The sequence below is a fragment of the Lactuca virosa genome, chromosome 1 (genome assembly GCF_052849685.1).
Source record: "Lactuca virosa cultivar CGN04683 chromosome 1, Lactuca_virosa_CGN04683_v6, whole genome shotgun sequence".
Lineage (NCBI taxonomy): Eukaryota > Viridiplantae > Streptophyta > Magnoliopsida > Asterales > Asteraceae > Lactuca > Lactuca virosa.
Genome location: NC_136426.1, coordinates 126476581 through 126488822, shown reverse-complemented (window position 1 = coordinate 126488822; position 12242 = coordinate 126476581). Strand labels below are relative to the sequence as shown.

Here is a 12242-nt window from a genome sequence, read left to right as displayed (position 1 = left end):
CCAGCCACCTGCGCTGCCTCATGTCCAGGTTCGGCTGATCCATGATATGTCTCAGGCTCTTGTGATCCATGTAAATGATACAACGGACCCCATAAAGGTAATGTCTCCATATCTTGATAGTGAACACCACCGCTCCCAACTCTAAATCATGCGTAGGGTATCTCGTCTCATGCGGCTTCAACTGCCGCGATGCATACGCTATCACCCGTCCCCTCTGCATGAGGACCACCCCTAAACCTGTGATGGATGCATCACAAAACACCACAAAATCCTCAACTCCCTCCGGGAATTTCAAAAATGGAGCCTCACACAAACGCTGACGGAGGGTCTCAAACGCCCTCTGCTGCTCAGCGCCCCACCGGAAATCCACCCCCTTCCTTGTCAGACTAGTGAGGGGTACTGCAATCTTGGAGAAATCATGTATGAATCTCCGGTAGTACCCTGCCAATCCTAGAAAACTACTAATATCTGAGGGAGATTTCGGAACCTCCCACTGCATGACTGCCTCGATTTTGGCCGGGTCGACTAAAATCCCATCCTGGTTAACGAGGTGCCCGAGGAACTGTACCTCCCATAACCAAAACTCGCACTTCGAGAACTTGGCATAAAGCCGCTCTTGTATCAGAACTCCCAACAACTCCCTAAGATGCTCCTCGTGTTGCTCTTGAGTCTTGGAATACACCAAGATATCATCTATAAACACGATGACCGAGCGATCCAGCATCGGTCTGCAGACCCGATTCATCAAGTCCATAAATATTGCTGGCGCGTTGGTGAGTCCAAATGGCATCACCACGAACTCGTAATGACCATAACGAGTCCGAAACACGGTCTTCTCCACGTCCTCCTCTCTAACCCGGACCTGATGATATCCCGACCTCAAATCTATCTTGGAGAACCAAGATGCCCCCTGCAACATATCAAAAAGATCATCTATCCTCGGGAGTGGATAACGGTTCTTCACCGTCAACTTGTTCAACTCCCTATAATCAATGCACATCTGGTGCGAACCGTCCTTCTTCCTGACGAAGAGGATCGGTGCTCCCCATGGAGAACTGCTAGGTCGAATGAACTACTTGCCCAGCAGTTCCTGCACCTGTGATGACAGCTCCTGCATCTCGGGTGGCGCCATTCGGTACGGCGACTTGGCGATAGGAGCCATGCCTGGCACTAGGTCGATCCTGAACTCGACCTGCCTCTCCGGAGGCACTCCTGGTAACTCCTCTGGGAACACGTAAATAAACTCTCTAACCACTGGAACCTCTGAAACTGGAGTCGGATCCCCAGCCCGCGTATCCACTACATAAGCTAGATAACCCGCACACCTGTGCTGAATGTACTGTCGAGCCCTGGCAGCTGAACAGAACCCTGATCCCACTCTGGTGCCCTCGCCATGTACAATCAGTTCTCCCCCACTTGGGGTACGAACTACCACCCGCTGGCCCTCACAATCTATCATGGCACCGAAACGGCTAAGCCAATCCATCCCTACAATCACGCACACCTCCCCCATGGGAATCGGTATCAAGTCTATCGGAAAGGATACTCCGAAAATCTCCAACTCACATCCTCGGTAGACCGAAGAAGCAGAAATCCCGTGTTCGTTGGCGATGGAGACTCGCAACGGACACTCGAGCTCACCTATTGGCATACTGAACTCCCTACTGAAAGTCTGAGATACAAACGACCGACTCGCCCCCGAGTCAAATAACACCAATACGGGTAAGGAGTTTACTAAAAACGTACCTAATAATAGGTACAACAGATAAGCATACAACAGGTATAACGAATGGGGTTAAGGATAGAAACATACCAGCAACCACATCTGGTGCTGCCCTGGCCTCCTCGGCTGTAAGCTGGAAGGCACGACCCTGAGCCTTCGGAGGCTCTGCCCTGACTGGTCTCCCATCCGTGATCCTCAAAGTGGTCAGTGTTGGAGCCTGCGCCAGCTTGGCGGATAGTAGAGGACACTGGGCCTTCATATGGCCCACCTACTCACAATGATAGCAAAGCCTGACTCCGGAAGTCGGAGTCGGCTGCCTGCAATCCCTGGCCAGATGGCCCTGTTTGCCACATCAGTGGCACCCACTCCGTGCTCGACACGTCCCTGAATAATCCTTTCCGCACCTCCCACAGGTGCGGCCTGGCTGTCCCCCAATCCTGGTATCAGCGGTCTTGGACCGCTTCGGCGTCGGTTGCGACTGCGTCGGGGCCTGCCGCTGCTCCCTCAACTGCAGCTCAATCTCTAACTCACGCCGCCTGGCGGCCTCCTGTAACTCCAACAGAGTATCACATCTCTGAGTAGCAACAAACTGACAGATGTCAGTCTTGAGCATGCTCAGATAGCGTGTCATCTGAGCCTGCTCCGAGGCAAACTCCGGGCAAAACATCGCCCTCTCAGTAAACATACGGGTGATCTCCGTCGCCGTCTTAGTACCCTGTCTCAGCTCCAAAAACTCCTGAGATAACCGCTCGCGCTCGACCCTCGTAATGTAGCGAGTACGGAACCTATCCCTGAACTGCTCCCAAGTAACAGCAGCTCTCTGGTCATCTGTATACGACCCCGTCATCAATCTCCACCAGTCCTTTGCCCCGGACCTCAGCAGGTTCAGGGCACATCTGACCTTCTGGTCAGTAGGACATGAACAAGTAAAGAAACACCCCTCCACGTCCGACAGCTACCTCATGGCTACAATAGGATCCTGAGTACCATCAAAAGTCGGGGGCTTCGTGTTATCGAAGTCCCGGTACTGAAAAACTCGGCCCGCTCCCCCTCATTCCGCTGTTACAGCCGTGGTAGCTGCAGCGGCAGCTGTCTCAGTAAGGGCTGCATATCTGTCATCAAAGTACTCCATCATAGCGGACTTGATAGTCCCAAACAACTCCGGAATCTGACCCCAGGCAATCTCGACCACCTCCTCGCAGATGATCTCCATGTCTCGATCCTCTGTCAACAATGGCCCCTCCTGGCCGATAATCTCAGGTGCTACTGGGGCCTCCTGATCACCCTGTCCTGATCCCGAATCGGATCCAGCCACAAAGCGTCTCATCATCACCATTCTGAAACATACCATAAGATGTCAGATAATCCACATAAATAACTGGGAGCCAACTCCCGACTAACCCTAGGGGTTGTGACTTCCTTGCTACGTGTATGGGTCCCGTGCTTTCAGTAGTATGGGCCCCTACTACCTTCCACACCTACCCATATTTGTCTCAAGTATCACCACAACTCCCTAACTGAATACACAACATGGCAAGCGCTCAATCCTCACTCCTAGAGAAATGCTAAATATCTCATAACTGGCCTCCCGGCCTCTCACAACCCCTCCCCCATCCATGAAACTTTCACCAACCCTGCAGCACTAGTGTATGCTAGCCATACATAATGTTGGACCCTATAGACTTTTGAATATCCAATCCTACCCTAAGCTCCCAATCAAACAAGAACAGAACATAAGGCCAAATCAAACATTCTCAGGCTATAAGATCTTAATTATGTATAACCATAATGCTTACACTAAGCAACTACAGTAATGATGTCAATTTCATATAAGGAAAATCCTAGGCTAGCAGGCATCATATAATCAGGCAATTCTATCATGCAATTCCTGAAGATCCCTAGCCTATCTCTAGCATGTTGTTCTAACATATCACATAATCAAATAACTGTATGGTATTTTGGGGTCTACTTACTGGCTCCGGCTAATCGTACACCCTGCATCCTGCCTTACTTATTTTGAAAACCATTTAAAAAACATTTTGAAAATCTTTCCTGGATTTGAGACTGGATTCACACAAATGTTCCTCCAATTCACTCAAACCAAGGCTCTGATACCAACTTGTAACACCCATAAAAATCATGCCAAATTTAAACTTTTAAAAATAATTCAAACCATTAAAATCATTACAACTTTGTTTTCAAAATGCATAATATCAGAGTTTCCCATAAACATAAACAAATCATGGGGAGCTGTACGATCATGCCTTCGCCTTGCCACGATCCCCTGATGTACCTGAAACAATAAACTGAAACCGTAAGCCCGGAAGCTTAGTGAGTTCCGCCAAAATACCCATACCCGCAGCAACACACATATAATCATGAACAGCATACTATGGGTCCAGTTAACCATCGGGTTGAAATACCCCAGGCCCTCAACCATTCGGTTGGAATGCCAACATACTATGGGTCCAATCATCCTCGGGATGGAATACCCCAGGCCCACAACCAACGGGTTGGAATGCCCACATACTATGAGTCCAATCATCCTCGGGATGGAATACTCACGGCCCACAACCAACAGGTTGGAATACCCAGGTCTATTGGCTTTTGCACAAAGCAGATAAGCCTCAACCGCCAAACAAACATGTGCACATGTAACAGATAATCACATAATAGTCTATAGACACAACTGATCTAACGGATCATACCAAATACCACATAATATTATCCTACCCTCTAGGATACCGAACTAACAGGTCATACCACATGTCACATAATATCATCCTACCCTCTAGGATACCAATCTAACAGATCATACTAGCATAACATAACCAATAACAATTCAAAGGGTCGGCCTTGGTACCTTAGACCCTTGAGTATAGTGAGGATAACTCACCTCACAATGCCGCACTGAAAATGATAGGCTCAAACTCTCGAATCACCAACACGAACTCCACCACCTATAGTTACCATAAAACCCTTTTTCCATAAATCTCTAAATTAACAAAATACCCCCAGAGGTCAACTGGTGAACCCTTGGTCAAGGTCAAAGTCAACAGTCAAGATCAACAGTCCATGTTGACCCAACTCGTCGAGTGCAGTTCACCGACTCGTCGAGTTCTTCCTGAACTCGAGAAATCATGAAATCCTAGGTTGACTCATCGAGTTCCCTTATAACTCGTCGAGTTCATACGTGTCCAAAGATTGAGAGAAACCCTAGCCGACTCACCGAGTCTTCGACTGACTCGCCGAGTCCAAAGCAATCTTCAACGGACTCGCGGAGTTGTTCATCCAACTCGTCGAGTACATGGCCATCTTCATGTGGCTCGCCGAGTTGACTATGCAACTCGCCGAGCCCTTTCAGACCTTCACCCATACAGACACTTTTTTAAACCATGCAGCGGCTCCATATTGCAGATCCAAGCTTCTAAGGCATGTTTATCACGTAAAGTTGCAAACTTTACGTGCATACATGGCTCTAAAGGCTCTAAATGACAAATCTAAGATTATAATGGAGTTTTACACTCAAGGAAGGCTTCATACATGACCAAGCTTGACACTTTATGAACCTAGAACCCAAGAAGGGTCCAGATCTGAAGTTGCAAATTCAGATCTAGCTCATACACCACAATATCATCATAACCAAGCCAAAAGTAACCCTAAACTTCACCCAAATGAGATCTAGAAAGAAATGAGGTAAAGGTGACGACTTGATACCTCCAAATGATGCTAACTGAGGTAGATTTCTGATCCCCACAAGTTCCTTGCTTCTAGCCACTTGTTTCCCCAAGCTTTCCTCACTAAGATTCACCTTCCAAACTTATAACACACAAAATGAAGCACACACACAAATTAGGGTTGGTTTGGTTCTCAAAAGACTGCAAGGGGGATAAAGGGAGGTTGTTGATCCTTTAAATAGGGTGCAAAACCCTGGGATTTAGAGTTTCATCTGCCAGCTCCTACTCGTCGAGTCCCTTTTTGGACTCGGCGAGTAGGTCACTAAAACACCTGGACTAACCCGCTGCTACTCGAAGAGTAGGGAAACCAACTCGTTGAGTAGCCCTTGAAATCAAGAAACTTTATATTAAATCAATGCCTGAAAATCGGGGCGTTACATGGGACGTCTTTGTTGTCTTCCCTCCTTAATTGGTGTAGTTCTGGGACCAGTTTCATTGATTTGTGAGTTTGATTTTGGTGTGTCGTGTATTTCTACACCATCTTCATCAACGAGAACATAGTCCTCATCAATAAAGTCATAATTACCCCAAGAGATCTCTTCGTTGTCATTCAGCATGTTTGTTCCTTGATTCGAGTTCCAAATTCAAAGGGGTTTGAGGTGGTTTAAGACAGGGAGATCCACTATCTCCTTTTCTTTTTATCCTTGTGATAGAAGGATTACATGTGGCTATTGGAGTTGCAAAGGCAGGTAATAATTTTTTTAAAGTTTAGGTTGGTAAAGGCAATATGAGAATGTCACATCTATTCTATGCGGATGACGTGATCTTCCTTTGCGATTGGAACAAATCTAATAGTACTAATATTGTTAGATTGTTACATTATTTCTGTTTTGTTTCGGGCTGAAATGATAATTTGTAGAAATTTAATCTTTATGGTGTGTGTATTCTGCTTGGATAGGTGGAGAATTTTGCTTTAGTTGTGGGGTGTAGAGTAGATAAACTACCTTTTAATAGTTTGGGTGTTCCGGTGGGTCAAAATTTGGCTAGAGTGGTTGGTTGGAAGGTTATTATCGATCTCTTTCATAAAAAGCTTTCCAAATGGAAAGTGTATGCACTTTCTATTGGAGGAAGATCAATGTTGCTCAAATCGGTTCTAGGATCTCTTGGTATTGTTTTCATGTTTCTTTTCCTTATGCCTATTAGAGTCGCTAAAACTTTAGAAGCTATTTGTTCTACTTTTTTTGGGGGAGGAGACGATGATACTCGAAAAATGTATTGGGTTAAATGGGAGGCGATAGTTGCTGATAAAAAGAATTACGACCTTGCTATTGGTAGTCTAGGTGCTTTCAATTTAGCTCTTCTTCAAACTGGTGGTGGATATTCTCTAATAATGATAGCTTCATATGGGTTAACGCTATTAATGAGTTATATGGTTCGAATGGGGGGTTTGATCTTATCGAGAATTTTGGCTTTGGTCCATGGAGTCGTGTTTTAGCCTCTATAGTCCAAATTCAAAAGTGAGGGTTGGTGGAATCTTCATTTTTCAAGAGAATTGTTGGGAATGGTGTTGTTACAAAATTCTTGAAAGATAGTTAGAATGGCGAGATTTTGGCGAACAGATTTTTGAGATTTTTTGAGCTAGAGTTAGACAAAAATTACACTATTTTGGATTGAAAATTGATGAAGTTTAGTGTTGGTCTTAGTGACATAATATTCACAAGGGTGAAGAACTAATTCAATCTTCAGGCCTAATGGAATGCATTCATAATGTTATTATATTGGATGAATCGGATAAATGGTGGTGGGAAATTGGAGCCGATAGGATTTTCACGGTTGGAGCTACTAGGAGGTAGATTGATGATGCTATTTTGCCTTCTTTAGGTATGAAAACTTGGTGGAATCAATTTGTTCTAAGAAAGGTAATTATTATTATATGGCAAGTGTTATTGAATAGAATTCCCACTCAAACTAATTTAGAAAACTGGAATTTGGATGTTCCTTCTATCTTATGTACAGTTTGTGAGTTGCATGTTGAACATCTTGATCATCCCCTTTGTCAAGTGTGAAGTGGCATATAGAACATGGAATGTAATTTTTTCTTGGCTTGATATGGGGTGTTTTGATGTTGAGATGGTTCAAGATTTATTTTCCTTTCTTGATAATGGTATAATGAATTCTAAGAAGAAAACGGCAGTGGACAAAGATTTGTGTACGATGATATGGTATATTTGGAGATTCTGGAATGATGTGGTGTTTTGGAAAGATGGAAAGGCTATATGCATTAGCCAAAGCGGCTGCACTATCACAGAGGATAAAAATAGGTGTTATCGGTTTAGACCACAAAGGAATCTCATAGACTAAATTCCCTAGCCAATATGCTTCTTTACCAGCAGCTGCTAACGCAACAAACTCGAATTTCATTGTCGAGTTTGTAATGCAAGATTGCTTCTTGGAAGCCCAAGAAATGGCACCTCCCCCAAGGAAGAATACCCAACCAGAAGTTGAGGAATGGTCCTCCATGTTGGTTATCCAACTTGCATCCGAATGACCTTCTAAAACCGAAGGACTCCCTAAGTAGCTCAAACCATAATCCATAGTTCCTTTGAGATACTTAAACACTCTATTTACCGCTTTCCAATGTTGAGCATTTGGATTACTAGTATACCTGCTCAACTTACCCACATCAAAAGCAATATCAGGTCTGGTACTTGTCATGGCATACTGATGGATATTGAGCATAACATCATTCCTATGGTGTTCATGCAACCCTAATTGCTTTGATCTAGGTTTTCTAATTAAACATACAACATTGAATACCAAATCAACAAACCCTAGATCTAGCATGTGATAATCATTATTAACATAAGAATAGGATTTAGATCTTACCTTGATTGTTATGTAGCAATAACAATCTCAATTCCTCTTGATCTTTACTTCTGAAAGCTTAGAGCCTCAAATGTTGTACCTCTAATGGAGTTACAAACACCATAAGCAATAAGGATGAAGAAGGAGGAGAAGGAGAGGCACAAAAACGTGCAGAAACCCTATGGGATTCATTCCCCACGTTTTTGGGGCCTTAAGGGTCCTTATATAGTTAGGCCATTAGGGTTTTCAACTAGGAAACCCTTATCTGACTGCTTAAGCCCTAAGCAGCCCATGAACTCTTTTTAGAACATCCCTTGGACGAATTCCTTATGGGCTTCCCATAGAATTCGTCCAACCTATATTCCAAGGTGATCCATAGCCCAAATGCAATTATCTTATAATTACAAACACCATAAGCAATAAGGATGAAGAAGGAGGAGAAGGAGAGGCACAAAAACGTGCAGAAACCCTATGGGATTCATTCCCCACGTTTTTGGGGCCTTAAGGGTCCTTATATAGTTAGGCCATTAGGGTTTTCAACTAGGAAACCCTAATCTGACTGCTTAAGCCCTAAGCAGCCCATGGACTCTTTTTAGAACATCCCTTGGACGAATTCCTTATGGGCTTCCCATAGAATTCGTCCAACCTATATTCCAAGGTGATCCATAGCCCAAATGCAATTATCTTATAATTACAATTCCAGTCCCCTAAGTTTAATTAATCTATTTTGACCACAAAATTAATTCTCAATTAATTCTTGACCAATATTAATTAAACAATATGATTTCTCCTTTAATATATTATTCTCATAATATATTAATAAATCATAATTAATCCTATCTCTCCATAATTCATCCTACAAGTTGCTATGGTAAAGGCAACCCAAAAGGACCATGATCATAATCGGGTCAAGTACATACCAAAATAGTTATGGACTTAGACACTAATCCAACAGTCTCCCACTTGGATAAGTCTAACAACTATATTACGTATGACTTCAAACCTGATCAGCAATCGTAGCTTTCAAAAGCCGCTGTCAACTCTGATCTTATCAGAAACGTGTCCTTTAGATAAGGGATCATATATTCCTCCTTTCTAGATATCATATGAACTGAGACATGGATTTTAATCATACTCTATGTTCATGTGTTGTTTCCCGATTCCTGATTTATGACGACTGACAACATACTACAATTGAACATATCAACTCAGTCCCGGCTTGGCCAAGCGCTTAGGGTGTCATCACTAAATCATCGAGGGGCCTACAGATATCGCTTTTATCCCACTTTGGGTAAAAGGAACGGATAAACTTTGACTCAATGCTCGCTTGTTCCTACTAATCAAATCACACACAACAATATGTTTTATAACACCAAGTTACTGGTGCATTTACATATTATCAATGTGCAACTGACTTGCAGAATACAACTCATACATCTCGGTTTCAAGAATATAAGATATTATCGTCTCACCAATCACTCGTGATAAAATCCATGAAGCGATCCAAGTGAGCGTGGGTTTAATCCAATACTCTAATCTTATAGCAACACTCATGAACTCTGCAGCAAACTTGTGCCATGTCTAAACAATTTAGACAATCTACAGACAAATTCATGACAGTCTTCATTCATACCTACTTCCAAAGTATGAGCGATTGTGGAGGGTTTGAATAATCTTATTATTCAGGAAGTCAAAACATGCAAAGTGAAACACAAGAATAATACTAATTCTATATGGCCCCAAACCTTTGAGTATAAATAAAACATTTTTATTTAATCACCATATTGATTACTCATTATTTGTTGTTTCGAGTAATCAACTTCTTACTTGAATTATAACAACAATTGTCCCATGCTCTTAGCATGCACACTATGTTTTCTTATGGTCCTTACTTTGTGAAATAGATCAAATGAACACATTTCCAATGATGCTAATTTCACAATTCCTAATCCTAATTAATTAGTGTAAGAATACAAAATTCTCGCCACTACTAGAATATGTTAGACTCTAACATTTTATGCAATGGTCCTTTCGTAATATCACAGCGCCAAAGTCACCAAGACTTTGCCAATGAAATTACAAAGTGCTCTATTGGAGATTGTTACAAGACAATTCCATAGTCATGAAGTCTCACATTCAAAGTACATTCCTTTGAACATCCTTCTTACATAGAAGTTTCTAATCCAGACATAGATTCTTATCGTCCAACTCCCAATAAGGAAACATTTTCATATTTGTCATATGACAACTTATTCTAAATAGAATCTTATCTATTCATAATAATGCCAATACGGTACATCCATGGCTATACTTCCAATTGTCCGTAAGTGACCAATCCTCGGCGAACCTTAGATTGTCCTTGACAGTTGTTTAATTATTTTAGTCAAATCCGGTTCTATTCCCTTTTTCCCTCTAAATGCCCTAGGCATTTGGAAAATTTTAGAACGGTCGAATATTACAGCATATGCAATCGATCCTATACCCGAAGCGTATGGAATACGATTCAAAATGAAAAAGTGATACTTTACCAGTTTCTTGCTATAATATTGTCATAATATTTCTAGTTGTCGTGTTCTTAAAATGCGAACTATGAAGAGGGATGCCGTAATCATAATCGAACTTTTAGAATGCAATTAATAAATATATCCTTGACTAAATTCAATTAAAATTTCTCGATCTAAACTTTTAGATTGGAAACGAACTATAACATTCTCTCCCTTAATTATAGCAAAACAACTTTTCAACCCCTGCAACTTTGCAAATTGAAACTTTTGTTTTTCTATAATTAATATTGCCAACTAGCAATACTTAAAATAATAATAATAATGCTCCCACTAACATGATGATTATATCCATTCCAGCATAACATTTATACTCCCACTAGCTTTGACACGTATTTAGAAAACAGTTGAACTTCTAGAAGACAATACTTATTGACTTCCAAAGTTCATATTTCCAATACGACGTGATTCGATAAGCCTTTATCTAAGCTTCTCAAACTCACACACCTTTCCTTAGATAGCTCACATGTGTGTCTCAACTAATTCAGAACTTATATTACTAAGTCCCAAATGTTCAGACTAACTGCCAAATCTCACAATTCGAACTATGAAGAGGGATGCCGTAATCATAATCGAATTTGAGAATGCAATTTACATAATCACTATCTCCTTAAAATCTCTCTTAGTGAAAGCGTTTCCTCACAATCATTTTCATGAAGGAGAGAAACCTTATGACACTTTGATTTAATGGTGCATGTGTTCCTATCCATGCGAATTTGTCATAACCATAATCATAAGATAATGTTTGTGACAAATCGAAACTCTTATGGACAGAACTTGTTCATACTTGATTCTTTGCCATCAAGGGTCCCACCATTGCTTCCGAGTTATTTAGCAGCTCACCTATGTCAGTCAATGTACTTTCATTGAACAAGGTGCTTGCCTTATGCAGTCTATTGAGAACTCGTAGAACTCATATGCATAATCAACTTAACTGGATTGGCACAGAAACAAGAATACGTCAACACGATAGGTTACAATCCTCAAGTCGTATGCAAGTGTTTAATAGGTTTACTCTTGATTAGTTCTTGAAACTTTTCAAGATCTTTAGACTCCCACTGACCTCTTGACATATAAAATTCTCTTATCAAGAAACATTTCTTGATAAAACAAATATTCAAGAATTAATGCGTGTCTATATCAAGACAAACCACTACACACAGTTGGTCTTAGTTGGTCTTTGTCTTCTCCAAGACATCACAACTTACCAATTTCAAACGTGCCAGAGTAAGAAAAACAATTTTTTTACTTCACATTTGATGAGTGTGTTAGAACTTCTTAAGATATGTCACTAAATTCACAATCTTGGAGTATGACTCTAAGACTTGATTTTGGAACGAAGTATGAATCATCCTTTTGATTTAACCATTTCAACAATTTCCGACTCCTCTTCTTAGCCATACTAGTGCACTAAGA

At 41.7% G+C, this 12242-nt stretch overlaps 1 pseudogene; it reads right to left on the bottom strand.

The window, feature by feature from the left end:
* Positions 1-7542: 7542 nt before the first annotated feature.
* LOC145120301 (secreted RxLR effector protein 161 pseudogene) lies at positions 7543-8115 on the bottom strand (annotated as a pseudogene).
* Between the last annotated feature and the right edge of the window lie 4127 nt (positions 8116-12242).